This window comes from Scomber scombrus, chromosome 5 (genome assembly GCF_963691925.1).
Source record: "Scomber scombrus chromosome 5, fScoSco1.1, whole genome shotgun sequence".
In the NCBI taxonomy this organism is placed as follows: Eukaryota; Metazoa; Chordata; class Actinopteri; order Scombriformes; family Scombridae; genus Scomber; species Scomber scombrus.
The window spans coordinates 29024970-29042763 of NC_084974.1; positions in this window are offsets into that span (position 1 = coordinate 29024970).

A 17794-nucleotide genomic window follows, 5' to 3' on the forward strand; every position below is an offset into this window, starting at 1 on the left:
AATCCTTTTTTTTTTTTTCTCAGCTTCTATTTTTTCCTCACTCTATTGTGATCCCATTGTTAAAATGCTTATGGAGTTGCATAACGTAATGTTAGTTCTCATGGATATAGGTGTGAAGAGTGAGGGGAATTCTCACGTTTATTAGTTGCTGAAGTGCATCTTATTTCGACATTTAGCAGCAATCCCCTAGAGGACGAAAACTCTTGCATAACTGTCGTCTCATAGATGGAGATAAGAAATGTGTCCCCTGTCAGGACAGTGCTGATTGTCCTGGTGAATCACACGTATGCTCTCATACCTTTTTTTTATTGTTTCATGATCCAGATCAGTCTATTAAGTCATCTCTCTTTCATGTAATCCTAAAAAATGAATTCTCACTGTTCACACACACCGCAAGTTTCATCCCAGCAGAAGAGTTTTCTTGTTTCATCTAAAAATAATTAACCTTATTCTCATTTCATCAGAAAGTTGCCGCTTGCTATCTAGGCTAAGAGATAAGCAAGGACAATCATTGAGCCTAAAACCCCACCAGTATCGGCCATGAAAACACTAAATGATGAAATTGTAGTTGAAGGAAGGAAGGAAGAGCTGTTCACTGTTTCTAATTAAAAGGGGCTCACAGTATTTCTAAAATCAATGAAAGTTATTCAGTTGTAAGCTTTTAAACCTCCGACATCGATTCTCTGTAAGCATGTGGATTAGACTGAAAAAGGAATCTTGGGAAGAATAAAGTGTAAAAAATCTAATATAATTATGTGAAGGGGTGACGATCATTTAAAAAGCAGACAATAGTCATTTATCTCAGTAAAAATGATAAAATTGGATCCATCAAGTTCATCATTACCTAAACGATATCAATCAGAAAATGTAACCTCAAGCAGCAGTTAGTAATTTGTAGATATAATTTAGTATTGCGCAATATTCTTATTTTAGGGTTATCAGACACAGATACATACAAAGATACATTTTTTATCTAAAACTAACAATACAGTAGCATCAGAGGCACATCATGTGTCTAACTCTTGTGTAGTATGTGTTACTTTATTGTTAATCCGTTTATCGGTTAATCCAAATAAGTGATTATTATGTGGATCTCAGTTTTAATCCAATTAAGTGGGTGAATTTATTGTCCAGCTGGTTAAAGCTTACTTATGTGTTAGTTTGTTTCCTTTTTTACAAAGAACTCTGTAAATCTTTTGAGACTAATTGCATTTCAATCAGGGGAGACAAGTAAATAGAAAGATATTTATTGTAAATATGTAATGAACAAAATCTTAGTAATGGCAAAAGTCTTTGGTGCTTGAACTCCATGAGGAATCATCTCTGAACGGCTGCATGTATATGTAGATCCCCCATGAAGTCCAGACACTGGTGATGGTGGTGATTGCTGATGAGACTGAAGAGAAGATGGCAGATGGGAATAGACTGCAGATCCTGTAGAGAATGGCGGAGATGGGGAGGTGGTGGGGCGCAGGAACAGCTGTATGACAGGACTGAAGCAAAGGGAGAGAGGCACATTTAAACGGACCGCTACAGGATAATAGGCTAAGGCTGAAGGGAGGAAGAAGGAAGGAAGGAAGGGAAGGAAGGAATGGAGGAAAGGAAGGATGGAGGAAAGAAGGAAGGAAGGTAGGAGGGAGGGAGGAAAAAAAGAAGGACAGAGGAAAGAAGGAAGGGAGGAAAGTAGGGGGGAGGAAAGAAAGAGAGAAGGAGGGAGGGAGGAAAGAAGGAAGGAAGGAAGGAAAGGAGGGAAGGAAAGAAGGAGGGAGGGAGGAAGGAGGGAAGGAAAGAGGGAGGGAGGAAGGAAGGACGAAAGGGGGATGGAAGAAGGAGAGAAGGAAGACACTGGTGGTGGTGGTTGCTGATGAGACTGAAGAGAAGATGGCAGATGGGAATAGACTACAGATCCTGTAGAGAATGGAGGAGATGGGGAGGTGGTGGGGCGCAGGAACAGCTGTATGACAGGACTGAAGCAAAGGGAGAGAGAGGCACATTTAAACGGACCGCTACAGGAAGATAGGCTAAGGCTGAAGGAAGGAAGGGAGGAAGAAGGAAGGAAGGGAGGAAGGAATGATGAAAGGAAGGGAAGGAAGGAATGGAGGGAAGAAGAAGGAAGGAAAGGAAGGAGGGAGGGGGAAGGGAGGAAGAAAGGATGGAAGGAAGGGAAGGAAGGAATGGAGGGAAGAAGAAGGAAGGAAAGGAGGGAGGGAGGAGGGAAGGAAGGGAGGACGGAGGAAAGAAGGAAGGTAGGAGGGAGGGAGGGAGGAAAAAAGGAAGGAGGGAGGGAGAAAGGAAAAGAGGAAAGGAAGAAGGAAGGAAAGAAGGACAGAGGAAAGAAGGAAGGGAGGAAGGTAGGGGGAGGAAAGAAAGAGAAGGAGGGAGGGAGGAAAGAAAGAAGGAAGGAAGGAAAGGAGGGAAGGAAAGAAGGAGGGAGGGAAGAAGGAAGGACGAAAGGGGGATTGAAGAAGGAGAGAAGGAGGGAGGGAGGAAGAAAGGACAGACGGAAGGGAGGAAAGAAGGAACAGTCAAAACAGACGGGGTCAATTTGACCCGGGAGGACGACACAAAGGTTAAACGGACCGCTACTAGATGATAGTCTAAAGCTGAAGTGTGGCGATTTGCTATTGGTTGCTGAGATTGACAGGTGACTGGCAACAATTGAAATAACGCCCTTAGACATAGAAATCTAGGTAATAGATGAGCATGCTTGAAGGAGGCAGAAGTTACCAGTTATGCCTGTATGTTTTAGAGTCTTCTGACTGAACTTTCGCTAAGCTTCATTTCTATTAGCACTTCTTCAAAAAGGTGGTAAAAAGTGACCACACCAGACTTCTGTTGTTGATTTTGTCGGAGTGACAGGAATAGCCTTCAAGCTAAATGTAAAAGTGTCAAACATTATGCAGCAATCCCCCTTTTACCAACAAAGTCCCAATGGTGCAGTCAACTCTTAACTAATTACATGGCCTGCAGCCATAGAAAACTGAGCATGCAACTTTGTTTCACTTTCAGCACGTTAAATTGTTTCCAGCAACAAATTATTCTGTGTGATATTAAGTTGTAAAAATTAACTGTGCTTTTTATTGATATACCAGAGAGTGCTGCGCTGCAATGAGAGATCAGATGTTGGGATTTTGTTGCCATTAAAGATTGGATTGCCTATATTGATTCTTCAGGGTCAGAATTTGATTGCATTCCAGTATCATCACATATCGGCGCAGCGCAGTTTGTAACCCTGGGCACTAAATGAGGTGGCGGAAATGTATGCTAAAAAAGTCCTTAGACACCCTTAAGGATCATTTCCTGGTGGCTCAGCATATCAAGGCATATGTGGATTGATGAAGTCATGCAGGTCCAAGTTGTCACATCTGTTGCATAATAAAACTTCATCCCTCACATCTCCCGCTCTCTACACCACCTAATCAAGCGAAAGTCCCATGATAGCAATCTCATGATGGCTATCAGGAGCTGATGAATAATGTTTAGTGAATCCTTCAGTTCGCTGATGTGCCGTTTATTAACATTCTGCTAAAAATCAGCTTTTTCCATCTTACAATACCTCAATATGTTGCTGTCTTGATTGACACCTTTTTCAGTTGATGAGGTAAACCATAGTCTGAATTCAATTAAACGCTAAAGCTGGTGGACGGTCATTTTTAGCTGACATCCTCTCACCAGTTTGCCCAGATGTCTTCTCTGTGAACACACAATCCATCAAAAGACACTGAAATCAATCAACTACAAAGACCTAAAATAAACTGATGAAATGCAAATCTGCAGTGATGACTTGCAGGAATAGTTGGACTGTATTTGCTCTTTTGCTGAGAGTAAGATGAGAAGATTGATTCCCACTGTTATATCTGTAATGTAAATATGAATAGGGAGCGAAAAAACAGGTATCGGCCTTTTCATGGAACTCTCAACAAAAAAGTATTTCCTCACAATGTCAGATTATTCCTTTAACTTAAGACACCACATTGTAAACAGATAAAGAAAATAGGATATTGGACCACCAAATCTGTAATCAAATTTGTGTCCATGCTTTGTTTTTAATGAGGCAGAAATTGCTACTCAACTGAGAAAGTGTTTACAGCTTTCATACCAGTTCTTTAAAACCAGCGTGTTTTTAGTGTTTTCACATTTTTAGCCGTTGTAGATGTGTGCCATCTATGGCAGCCAGCCCTGGCTTTGTCTGTGCTTGTGCGTACGCATGTTTGTGATCAGCTATGCATGGACGCCTGACGCCTGTGTATGTGAGTCCGTGCATGCGTTTATGTGAGGGCTCAGCTGTAAAAAGGTCTTTAATTAGGATTGGATGGCTCCCTGTATTCTGAGTATTCTCAGCTATTACACAGCCAGACCTCCTGTGGGACAAGCTCTCCTAAATTAGAAATGGAGAACTGCTTTTTTTACTAAGATTTATTCAACCATTTAGTTTATTCATCAAAGAGCAAATGCCTCATATTTTCTTCACTGGTCATATGTCGTTCATCTGGGACCATTTTGTGGCCGTTCAACTAGAAACTTTTAAATTAATCACCAATCAGGGACAATGTCTTTTAGTAAATTGCCTCATCCTGGGTGCTTCTTCAAGGTGGCATCCAGAATGATGACAAGGCAACAAAAAGGCACCACATGTCAGGATCTGGTCCGCCTCCTGTCTTCCCCTCTGTTTTTCATTTTGTTTTCCCCTCCCTCTTGTTCTGTGTATGGTCTGGTCTCCCTGTCATTCCCCGGGGAACGCCTGCCAGTCATCTGTCCTGATTGTCACTTACCTCTCCTGCAGCAGTATAAAGACCGGCTTCACACTCCACTCTCTGCCAATTCGTCATCAACCACTTGTGATAACAGACTGGCTGATATTAGTAGCTGTATTTGGTACCCTGTTTTGCTCTGAAGCTTCGTCTAACTCTGCTTTTCTTGTTTTTTTTGGCCCTGCCACCTGCCTGCCCTCAGTGTCCTGTCTCTTTTTCCTGGAACGTTGCTTCATTCCCTGGACCTCTGCTTTTCTCCCCTGCCCGGCGTCGTCATTTTGAGTTCTTGTTTTCAGTAGTCACTGTAAATAAACATTGTTTGCGCACTAATCTGCATTGTGGGTCCAGTTTACTTATGGTTTTTGCTTGACACCACATGATTTTGCAATTTGCAAAACGTTAATGCTCCATCTGACAAATGTCTCTTGATGGCTCTTGTTAATGTCATTCTTAATACCCGCATACCCCCGCTGGGTAGATGTTATGTCCTGACAGCCATCTGCACTATGACAGAATCATCAGGAAAATGTCATGTGACTGGATGAGCTGCCGTGAGATCTTGGTGACAGTGTGTCTTTTTGAGTGCAGGGAAATTCAACCCTGTGAAATAAACAGTTTCTTTAAAAAATACCCCAAAAAAATCCATTACACATCACATTACATTACAAAAAGAAACACAAACATACAATGGTGTAAGTATAGTATAATCCACAATTTAGGCTTTCACCTGCATTCAATATAAAAACTATCCATAAACTACTTTTGCACATGTGCATGATATTATGATATGAAGCTGGTTCTTTTTCTCAACTGTTTCATGCTGTAAGCCAGTAAATCCAGATTTGATATGATCAGAGACCAGACCAGACACTTTCCTGCTGGCACAGACAAAATCATCACATAACTGTCTCAGTTCCTTCCAGTTGAAAAGGTAATATTCTCCATCGGCACAGTCTGCTTCACTCAGTGTGCCAGCTCTAAATGGTTGAAATTCATGCCCACTTATAGCATTGGTGTGATCTGCATTGCAAAGGCTTCATGGCCCAAGAAATATAATTTCTCAACCAATTTATTCAGAGGCTTGTTGGGTTGAATGCAAAATCATACCTTTTTTCTGAAATGTGACAAAAATGATTCGTATCTGGGGTAAATGTTAGTTTTGTTTATCAAAGATACAATTTTATATGTTTGCATTAACATAACAGTAAATAAACAGTAAGAAATGCATACTTAAATCTATGCCTCTGACTGAAAATTGGCTTTTCACTGCTTTCCAGTGGGTGTATGGCATGGATTGTACAGACTTAAACCTCATTTCAAAGCAAAACCAAATATTGTGTAAAACAATACAGGAAACCATAATGCGTGTCAGGCTAGGACTATTTAAAACGCCAGAAAACAGTGACTGCGGCTGACATCTGCTTCTCTATTGCCTGTTATTGTGTAGCACACTACATAGAGTCAGCTGCTTTAGCCACAACCTGGATTCCTTTTTTTTTTAGATGGACAGCTAATCAAAATGAGTGACAAACACTGAGGCCTGAATTTGACCAACTAAAGGGAAAGAGAGCAGGTCAACCATCACTTTATGCTCCCTCAGGGGTAAAACTTTCATATTTGAGCCTTGAGCGTTTTCCAAGCTACCCACTGTGTTTTGGGTAAGGATGCATTCAATCCTTGTGTATTACTAGCAATAAGTAAATTAATATAAGTTGACATTTTTCTTGCTCTCAAGTGAACCATGCATATACTTTTGTCTGTAAACAGAAGACATTTTTTCTAACATGTCAACATCTTCTTTTTTTTTACAGCAAAAAATATATGCTTTGTGCCACTCCCTTCTCTGGGAAATCCCCGAAAATGATAAGGGAGGGATGGAGACATATTTCAGAAGGGACTACTGCATGAAGTGTTTACTGACAGTCACAGTCAGTCTTATGTAGCACAACACTGACACTCCACCATACTCTTTAGTTCAGAGTAACTGACAGTGTCATTCTTTCCTCTGTGTCTACAGCTCTACCTCACAGCTGTGTTTGAGCTGTCAAAAATGTTTTTAATAATGGAGAATTACTGTTTTCCAACATTATAAACAGATGAATAATGTCCTGTTACGTGCTCCTAATGAGGCCACTGTTAAATAGATAATGACTGTTTGGTTCCCATCCAACCAACCTGCTACTGTTAGTGCTTGCTGAGTTGAACTGTAGCATAGAAAGGGCTACACCCCCCCCCCCCCCCCCCCCCCCCCCCCCCCCATGACAAAATAATTATCTGGACTGGAGCTGCAACTCAAGACTTAGTGATTCTTTTGTCACCAGCATCCTGCTAACAAGGTCAATTGACCAAAGAAAATGACAGCATATCTCTATTTTGCTAATAGCACTCCTCCCATTCCCACTCTAATTAATGGATAAACCAGCTACAGCTGACTGCAGCCCTTTGATGTGAGGCTATCAGAATGTAATATGCCCCTGTGGCTAAGTTTTTATTAGCCAATGTTTTGATATAGTGAGCTGAGCTAAGGTTAAGGGGCTCCTTTGGCACTGCATCGCTGCAGGGAGCCTGTCTAATAACCCTGATTCCACCTTCCACTCCATCTTAATCTCACACACCTCATCTGTTGATGGTCATCATATATTTTCTTCATTTTCATCCAGCCCTCAATTTTTGTCTTATTAAGTCCCCAATCAGCCTCCCTGTCTCTGTAGTTCTTCTTTTCTCCGACAGCTGACATCACATACGGACAGATGGTCTATACATATATATATGTAAGACCTCATTTTGATCCTCTAATATATTCAAAACCAATACTTCAGTCTGAATATTATGCACCAAAGTAAATAAATAATATCCTTTGCAGCTACTTTCTGCAAAAGCATAAGATGTTCAAACATGTTTCAAGTTAATAGGTTTTTAAAACTTCTTCTCATCCAAATGAACCAAACTAATGAATTTGTTTGGTTCCTCATCTGCAATTTTTAGTTGACTCCAAGTGTAAAATTGAAATTCGTTTTCGCTTTCTGAAGTAATCATTTCTTGCTCTATATATCTATATTTTACAGCACTGAGTCTGGTAAGGTTGCCAGAATGCTGTGAAAAACAAAAGTAAGGAAACCAGCGTAACACAAGACTGTCAGATACCTGAGGCAGCTGCCAAATGAAAAAGCAAAGGGATATGGTGTGAAATCAATGGCAGAGAAAAAGGAAAAAATGCATATTTGATGCAGATAACATGTGCCAGCATGGTTATTACTGCAGGCAATGCTCCCCTAATGAGCCAGGCTCTGGAGCTGGTACTGGGTTACTATTACTAATCACTGCCCATGCTCCTTTGTGGACAAATGCAGAGCTGATTTGGAGAGGGTTAGGGGGTATTTTTTATACTGCAGTCTGTGCAATGAACCCACATTACATACTATTGCACGGCTGTTTTGCAAAAAGGCTTTCATTAAATTGTCTGCAAGCTACTCTAGCTTTCATCTTCTTCTTCTACTTCTTCTTCTTCTGGGACCTTAGTACTCTCTTATACAGTAGTATGCTCTTTGTCATCACTAGCCTTTTTCAACCAACATTATCACATATTATACAGGGCCAAGTTTACGAGGCGGGTTTGATGAGGCTTGTGCAGGTTTGTCGGTATTTGAACTATTTATTGCGTGAAGGATTTGCTCAATGTAGGTATGTGACTGGGAAACATAACTAGCTATAGGTCACACACACTAACCGACACATATGCACACACTAACAAGACACACTTAGCTGGGAAGTGACAGTTGACATTCACATCAATATTTTAAGATGTTTAGACATAATATGCATTATAAGTGGTTGTATATCAACATGTGCAGCCAATGGCATAGCCCACATAGGTAGTCGCCTATGGCAACAAATGAGTGACACATTGGACCAGATGCAGATCTTAAATCTGTCATACTTTTTTCATGAGGTGGGATTTACTAGTGTGCCAGTCGTATCACAGAAATAGATCAACAGAAGCACATATTATTATTATTTAGTGTGTAAGTGGTGGAATTAAAGGTCTAGAGAAAGCCAAAGAATGAATAACATGAATTAGATGCCAAAAACATCTCACTACGGTCATCAGCCAGGGAGCTAAACTATAACTTAGATCACCAATATTTCAGTTAAATGAATAAATGTAATTAATAAATAGCTTGCATTATATCAGAGTTTCAATTGTCAATTTAAATGACTGATATATCTAACTAAATGGTTAAATAGCCTACTACTTTATATTAAATAGCCTAATACTTTGGCCATCAGAGTAATGTCATCATGATTATGGATTCAGAAGTGCAATTTAATGAACGGGACATAATCCATTGGTCAGGGTGTGAACTACAGGGAAGCCAGGTGGAGCTTGGCTCTCCTCAATAAGACATGACCTCCCCTGATTTGTGTTTTTTTTGTTTGTAGAAACAGTAGACTACATCACTCTCTACCGCAGTGGTCTCCAACCCTGCTCCTGGAGAGCTACTGCCCTGCATGTTTTAGGTATCTCCTCACTTTAACTCGTTATCAAGCAGCTGAGGCTCGTCAAAGGGGTTGATAACGAGTTGATTATTAGAATCAGGTGTGTTAGAGTGAGGAGATACCTAAAAGATGCAGGGCAGTAGCTCTCCAGGAGCAGGGTTGGAGACCACTGCTCTACCGTATCGTGCTGGGCTGTATTGTATCATACAGTGTTGTTTGGTCTTGATACCCATGTGGAGGTGTTATGTGTTCATTAATTGATTATCATATCTTGCTTATCTATACGATGTCAGCCCCCCCCCCCCCCGTAAAAATGTATTATAATTAATTCCCCCAAAAGACATGATATTGTTGGCACACTGCCATTAGACAATTAGAAAGCTATAAGTCATGTTTTATTGCTCTGGAGAACAACAGAAGGGTTGTGCGTGACAGGAACGACAGGTCTGCACCACTCGTAAATGTTGTCCTCCTAAATCACTCATACGCATGATTTAAGAACGAATCTGTGCGTACGAGTGTTTCTTGCATCTGGCCCATTGTTTGTTTTGTTTCTTACAAGAGGTGTGCATGTAAACAGCTTTAGGCAATATGCATTTGTTCTTCCTTCTTAACATTATTTGTCTATTTTCTACATTGACTTGTATGGCTTTCATCTGGCGAGATTTTATATTGGGGGGCTCCAATCTCATCCCTGTGTATCGACATAGCCTCTTTCTCTTTTATCAGTATCCCAAAATGTATTGATCAATATGCAGTATATAGTGTGAGATAAGTATGCTATCATTTAGCTTTAGGGTGGGATCTGCAACCCCATCCCCCACACGAATAACAGGCTTGGGTTATGTAGCTCAGGGCCAGGCCTAGTTTTGCCTTGAAGGTAATCAATTTTTCAAAATGATTCTAAAATTAATAATTAGCTTGTGAAAGGAGGCCAAGATAGGGGTGATAATTATAATGTTTCCTTGAATTGGCTAAGCCTCCACACTGCATTTCAGTCCAGCTGAGACAGATTCTGGGTCCAGCAGGAATACATGAGATAGACGTGTTTATAACTTTCTTAAGGGCAGCAGAGGACACAAAAAAAAACATATTTTGGGTATGTTTCTAAAATTAAAGACTGTACGTACAACCCCATAATTTGTGCAGCAGGACGTTACAATCCCAGGAATAAGATTATATATTATAGTCTATATACTCTGTGTGTGTGTGTGTGTGTGTGTGTGTGTGTGTGTGTGTGTGTGTGTGTGTGTGTGTGTGTGTGTGTGTGTGTGTGTGTGTGTGTGTGTGTGACAGGTGAATGTACATGTACGTGTGTGTGTGTGTGTGTGTGAGTGCGTGTGCCCATGCCCATGCTAATTAATTGGGACAGGAACCAAGGGAGAGTGGATCTCCAGCTGCTCCTCCCCGCCTCTGTTCCCCCTGGGTTAACTCACTCCTCTGAGACCAATACACATGAATGCACTTGCACACACAGAGATGTACAAACACACACACACACACACACACACGATTTAAAGAAAAAAAAAACAGAGACAGAATGTCAGAGGGAAGAGGTTAAGACTGATAGAGATGAGAAGAGGCTAAATTGAAGTCAAAGTGACATTTGCAGCTCCACATAGACCACTCCCCTTGCTGTCAGAATCTTATTGAGAAATCAGCCCCCAGGTGACTATTATGGCAGCTTGGTACTGAATACCAAACTGCTCTGGACTGTCACTGCACACTGACCAAACAGTGATCAATGACACTTTGACTATGTGGCTCTTTGTAGGACACGATAACCAACTGAAAGTAACAAGCTCAGTGGCGCATCACAGATTGAGTTAGTTAATCTTCTTGTGGTGATGGTGATATGAGTTCAACACAGTATTTAGAAAAACTGTTTATTTTTAAATTTGAATTAATGTAAGACAGCAATTAAGTGTATTGAGTATTGATGTGTGACATGACTGGTCCATGGATTGAAAACAGGTCCTTGGTATAAAGGGCTAGAAAACTGTCAACTTCAATATAGGTAATGACTTTACAACTGACAACTCTGACACTCATGTGACAAATACCGTAAAACATGACATGACAAGTGACAGTGTGACAACTGTAACACTGTCAGCTGTCACACAGATACTGTTTCTAACTAGAAAGAGTTTGATACATATGTGAACCAGGTCAATTTAAATTTCTACTAATCCAGGTGAGCATTTAAAACCAGTTAAAGGTAGGGTTGGTAATCCTGTTCAGAAGCACTTTTGTTATACTGGGTGAAATGGTCCTTCTATTATCAGAGGTATCAATACATTATGTCTTTAGAAAAAGTAACGGAAAACATCAGACCTCTGTGGCAGCCACAGGACTGATAAAACTCCGACCAATCCATGCTCTTCGCACCGAAAAGCAAAAACCAATCAGGTGCCTTCATGTCTAGTTCTGCATCCGCCCCCCTCTCTCCCTGCCTACTTCGCGCGTGCACAGTCTTCACCTGTCGCTGTTGCCGGTTTGTGGGGGGGCGTGGCTTGGACGGACTCACTGACGGGAGGGGGAGCAGCGGGGTGGAACTTAGAGGATTTTCAAATCTTGCTAGCTCCTTTGCTAGCTTTCCAACATTACCGACCCTAGCTTTAAATCTTTGGTAAACTACAAAAATCATAAAACCGTTTTTTTTGCACATTCTCTGTCCAGATTTCACATCAAAATGTTGGTGTATAATTTCGTGCATTACGACTTTGTAAAAAAAACTGTAATACTGCCAGAGGGAGTCATTAGAAACTCAGGGTCTAGGTTCAGGTAGAGAAGTGTATTGAAAACATACCAGATTGTGGAAATGGGTACATCAAAGTGCAAGTTGAAACTGAAACTATAATAATGACAGAACCATCATTCTGAATACTAGATTCTCGATCAGAGATTTTTTGTGATTAAAAAATGTATCCCAAGCTCATGTTATATCAAAGAACCAACCTGTGTCTGTCTGCACCACATCTAAGCTTTCCCTTCTCATTCTGTCTGTTCTCCAGTGGGAAGATGTACGATGTTAGAATGTCTTCAATCCTAACATTACAATCTACTTCAGAAAAGTGATAAAAAAAAACAACTTTTGCTACTCTGTAAAGTTCACAGCAGCCCACTTCCTGCAAAGAGCCTTCTTAGAAGTTTCGAACCCTAAAAAGAAATGGGCCAGTTTCATTATAGTGAAAATATTCATTTAAACTGTAATTACCATAATAATAGCCGTGCTGGGGTTTTTACTACTTATTATCCACAGGTTTTATCTGAAAAAAATAATTTGTAATGTCTTAATCTAAAAAGTGTGAGTGTTGTCATGAGACCCCTGTTTTAATCAAATGTTCGGACGGGTGTGGAGGCACCAGGCGGCGAGTCCGGTCCTCTGAAATGAGGCCAACGCTGAAGTAACTTAAAACTGCATTCTATCAAAAGGCCGCCAGGGGGCGACCGTTTTGGTGTCAAAAGGACTTCCGTCTCTATACAAGTCAATGGAGAATTCACCAACTTCTCACTTGATTTCTAACCTCAGTAAACGTTTTCAAAATGTGTTTATGGTCTCAATCGCTAGTTTAAAGCCTTCTTCAATGCAGTATGATGTTCATTTGGGAAATTTTGGCCTCCCTGATTTTATATTTGACGATAAAGCAGGGTATGCATTAGGGTGTGGCTATGTCGTGATTGACAGGTTGATTGGTTCACAGGTTCAGGAGGGCGCCTCTTGCTCCTCCTGATGCCCATATAAGTAGTGTTTTTATTTTTCCCGGCATGCACCGGAAATGTTCAAGATGGCGCTGCCCAGATCCGAAACTATTGGCTTCCAAGCAGCAGTCCACAAACCAATGGGTGACGTCACGGATGTTACGTCCATTTTATATACAGTCTATGGGAGGCACACACTGCTTGCTTTGCAGATATCTTGGAGTGGACCACCTAAAGGCCAACCTGGATATGACTATGTTCCCTTGGGGTAAAACATTAACACATCAAGTATGGTCCATCCCATTTGACAATACTGTGGTGATGCCCACCCGGGGATGCAGAAAACATGGTTGTGATCCTGAACAATGAAATTCTCTTATTCTCAAGAGATTTCTCCTGTACAATATCAAGAGGTTACGGGGGCAGCCCAGGAGCTCATCCAAGTATTTTCTTTCTCCCACCTAATCAACTGCTGAAGCCCCTGCAAGTGTAAAAGACCTCTGCAGCTTGACCAGAAGGCTGCTGCATGTTTTACCTTTCATGTATTGTCTCCCTGTTGCAGCCCACATTCAATATGCTTTTACTTGTTTGGGAGGGATGTACAATATATCCACTTTTTGATGGATCTCTTCCGTCTTAAAACATAAGCAATATTTATAAAGGCTGCAAAGAGATACTACGACTACCTCCTTGATCAGTTAGTCTATCTTTGTAAGTTAGTCTATCTCCTCTTACCTTTCTGGGACAGAGATGTCAAGGATCCTGTGCAGATCAAAATCTGTTAGAAACTCTTGAATCCTAAAGAATCCTAAAGCATAAATCATTAATACGGAGAAGTCACTGGAGCTTCAGCATTACCCCACCTCCCTTTTCTTTTGAGGCTTCACCTGGGAACTGCTGTCTGGAGCCTCCAGCGGACTCCATCTCCCACTGATGGAAAGTCTGTAGATAGCAATGCCAATTATGGAGGTATCCTCCTTGCAGCCTTGACAATACTGGAAACGAATGTAGGTCCTCTGTTGTCATTATATATAATTTTAACCTTAATAAAACAAACTACCAACAATGTAAACATTTCCAGATGAATGTGAGTTGTAGTACTTTTTTAAGCCACACGTAGAAATTTGCTGTAAATTTCATTTATAATCTCTTAAATAACAATGAAGCTAATTTCAAACTATTCTTGAGAAATATGAAAATGTTTGTAGAATTGTAATGTTAAATGTAATCAAGGAAAGTCACAGAGTTTCTTTAAGCTTGTCTAACAATAGTACTTAAACAATATGATTTATTCTTTTCTCTAGATATAGTGCACAAAACTAATCCTATTAATTTATTATAATGTTTTTAGATGCAAAGACCAGTTGTTTGGATTCACTGGCACCTGACATAAGGAAGTCAACCTTCCATCGTGACCGAGAATCAAACCATAAGCAAAACCTGTTTTCCAGACACCCACAACATGATTCAGGGTCAGCTTGCTCCAGGTCACGGTTACGCAGTGCACAACATACTGCATTAAATTACAGATCTTATTAATGGAGTAAGGCCCACAGGGTTTCTTTTTAAAACCACCAAGATGTAAAGCAATGCTGGTTTAAGGTTTTATTCAATTTGATGCCTTGAGATAAGGTATAAATATTCTCTCTCTCTCTCTCTATCTCTCTCTCTCTCTCTCTCTGTCCCTACAAGGCAGATAGACATAAAAAGACAAAGAAAAAACAACAATCTCTCATCCTCATCAAGGTCCTTTTCATTGCCAGGAGCCAGCTTTAGCATAGGGCGAGCTAATAAAGGTCCTGTCCCTCATCTTACTGCTTACTGTAGCGTTTTTTCTCCCCCCCGTTGAACAGGATGAAATAAATTTAGGTTTGTCAGATATGGTCTCGTTTTGAATTATCTGTGCGGAGGTAGAATATGGCACTCAGAGGAGAATGGATTACTTGTCCAAGCTAAGTATGCTTGGCCCTCACTCTACAGAGCATATTGATGTTACCCCCTGGACCCAGACTCTTATTTAATCATGTTTGGCTCAGGTTAGTTTCCTACTATACCTGTCCTCTGAATACTGCCTCTTCATATAGGAAAAATATATACAGACTAATTTTAGCTCAGATTGTGATCCTCAAATGTGTCAGTATGAAAAAAGACTACAGAGCTGCCTCGACTTGGACGGCACAGCCATTTGCCTGTGCCTTTTATGGAGCCGGCTAAAAAAGGGGTTAAGTTCACAGAAATCAGCAAATAGGGCCAGTAGATGAGCTCCACTGCTTCTAATGACAGCATCATCTATCACTGTCATTTAAGAGCTCAGGGAGAATAAGGCTTGAATCACTCTCAGATGGCAGAAACTGAGCTTACAGTACAATGGGAGTCTTTTTTCTCTGCATATATGTGGAAAAAGTGAGACAGGAATGCAGAAAATACAGAGTGGCTGTTATTGCGGCAATAAAAAGCAAAGCGTTCTTAGAAATCTCGGTTGCTCACGAGTATAAGGCATGCAGAATATATTGTGTGTATAAAATATCTTTTGACATTTGCAATGACAATCACCAAAACACCATAAAACCTGTGTACAAAATAGACACTCCCATTACCGTGACAGCGCTGACGAGTGGATTTAGCAAAGGAGCACTTTTACCCCACTCAGAGTATTCTCTTATGACTATCAGTTAGACAGGGAAAAATATAATAATTCGGAGGCATTATGAAACCGTCCACTTCTGGGAGTATTTTTACATTGTTTTGTATGGTCATTATTCAAGCAGACAGGGAGAGGGAGAAAGAGAGAGTTGACCTCTTGATAACGTGGGTGGGCATTACCACATCAAGAGGTGGTTGACAGGTACAAAAGGCTTCAGCTTACTCCAAAAAAGTCGATTGGATATCGAAAAAGTGACAACACACCATTATGTAAGTGCACATTACAAGCCAAAAAACATTTTCCTATAAGAGTGAAATATGCTGCCCAATTACATACAGCAGCTCCAAATCTATTTTAGAGACAAAGATAGAGGCAGTGGCAGAAAAGGGTGAAACAAATAAAAAAAAGTTTAACTTTAAGTTAACAATATTAGCACATGTGCCGACTTTTATTTATCTGTATATAGCAATAACAGTATGATTGCACACACAAACATGACAAATCCCATCATCGCTCATCTCCTAGCATTCGTCTGGATTTACAGTCAACACAAACTAATGATTGAAGTGCTCCCTTGTGTCGGCAAACATTTTTTTATGGAAGAACAAATACTCTCAGTGTGCCATATAAGAACAACAAACATAAGGGACCCGTCTCTGTTTTGCCCTGCTCGTGTCGTCGTCATCAGTCACGAGTACATACGGTGTAAAATTAGAATATAAAAAACAATGAAAGAATACCTTAAGGAATGAGGTGAGTGTGGTACATTTTCTTTGAAGATGTGCTTGCTTATTTGTGAGATGCTTTATGTTAGCAATTCTGCTGTCAAATCTGAAGAGTTGTAATGGGCGGCGGCACTGTATAAAAGTTGACATGATATAGATGAATAATGAGTGCAAATCAAAGCTCATATCCATCTGTCTTTCTCCAGCTCTCCTTTCTCAGAGGGAGGAGGAGGCGTTGTCTGTCCTGTATTAAGTTAACTGGTAATATACTCCAGAAGCTCTTGTGGTACTATTTTATTGATTATTGTGGTGATGGAAGATCAGTGACAGTTAACATCGCATGCCTATAGGATTGGGACCAGGAGTTCAGATGATTTAACCCTCCTGTTGTCCTAGAGTCAAGGAAGGAAGGGAAGGAGGAAGAAGGAAGGAAGGAAAGGAGGGAGGAAGAAGGAAGGAAAGGAACGAAGGAGGGAGGAAGAAGGAAGGAAGGAAGAAGGAAGGATGGAAGGGAGGAAGAAGGAAGGAAAGGAGGGAGGAAGAAGGTAGGAACGGAGGGAGGAAGGAAGGAGGGAAGAAAGGAAGGAGGAAGGACGAAGGAAGGAAAGGAGGGAGGAAGAAGGAAGGAAAGGAGGGAAGGTAGGAGGGAGGGAGGAAAAAAGGAAGGAAGGAAAGAAGGACAGAGGAAATAAGGAAGGTAATGTGGAGGAAAGAAAGAGAGAAGGAGGGAGGGAGGAAGGACAGACGGACGGAAGGAAGGAAAGAAGGAACAGTCAAAACAGACGGGGTCAATTTGACCCGGGAAACAACACAAGGGTTAAAATGAAGTCTAGGATTCTACTCTTACATGTCTGGTTTCTTCATGGGGTAAAAGGCTGTTTCCTTCACCACATAGAATAAGTCTTTTGTAAGGTTCTAATTAAGAGCAAACCAACAACAGAAACTCTACTTGCTGTGCACACTGTTTAGCTAAGGTGCACACACTCACACTCAGCACATTTCATTTAATCCTTCATTGATTATCTTTGGTCTGCTTTGCTATCAATTCATACTCACTCTTCCACTTCATGTCATGTTACACTCGTAGGGGAATTTGTCTTAACATGAGTGGTGAAAACTTAAGTGCCTGAAAATCTACTTTCGGCTTAAAGTAAAAATATGATGAGAGCTGTGAGATTTCTCCCTTATAATAATAATAATAATAATAATAATAATAATAATAATAATAATAATAATAATAATACTGCTAATAATAATAATGCATTTTATTTAAAGGCGCCTTTCAAAGCACTCAAGGACACCTTACAAGGCACATAAAACACAACACCAGTACATCAAACATTATAAATCAGGTAACATTTAGTGCAAAGATAAAGAATAAATATGAATGTGACTATAAAGTGCATCAGTACAATAAATAAACAAGAACGTGATTGCATAGTTAGTGTGAGACAGAGTATATTGTCAATTAAATC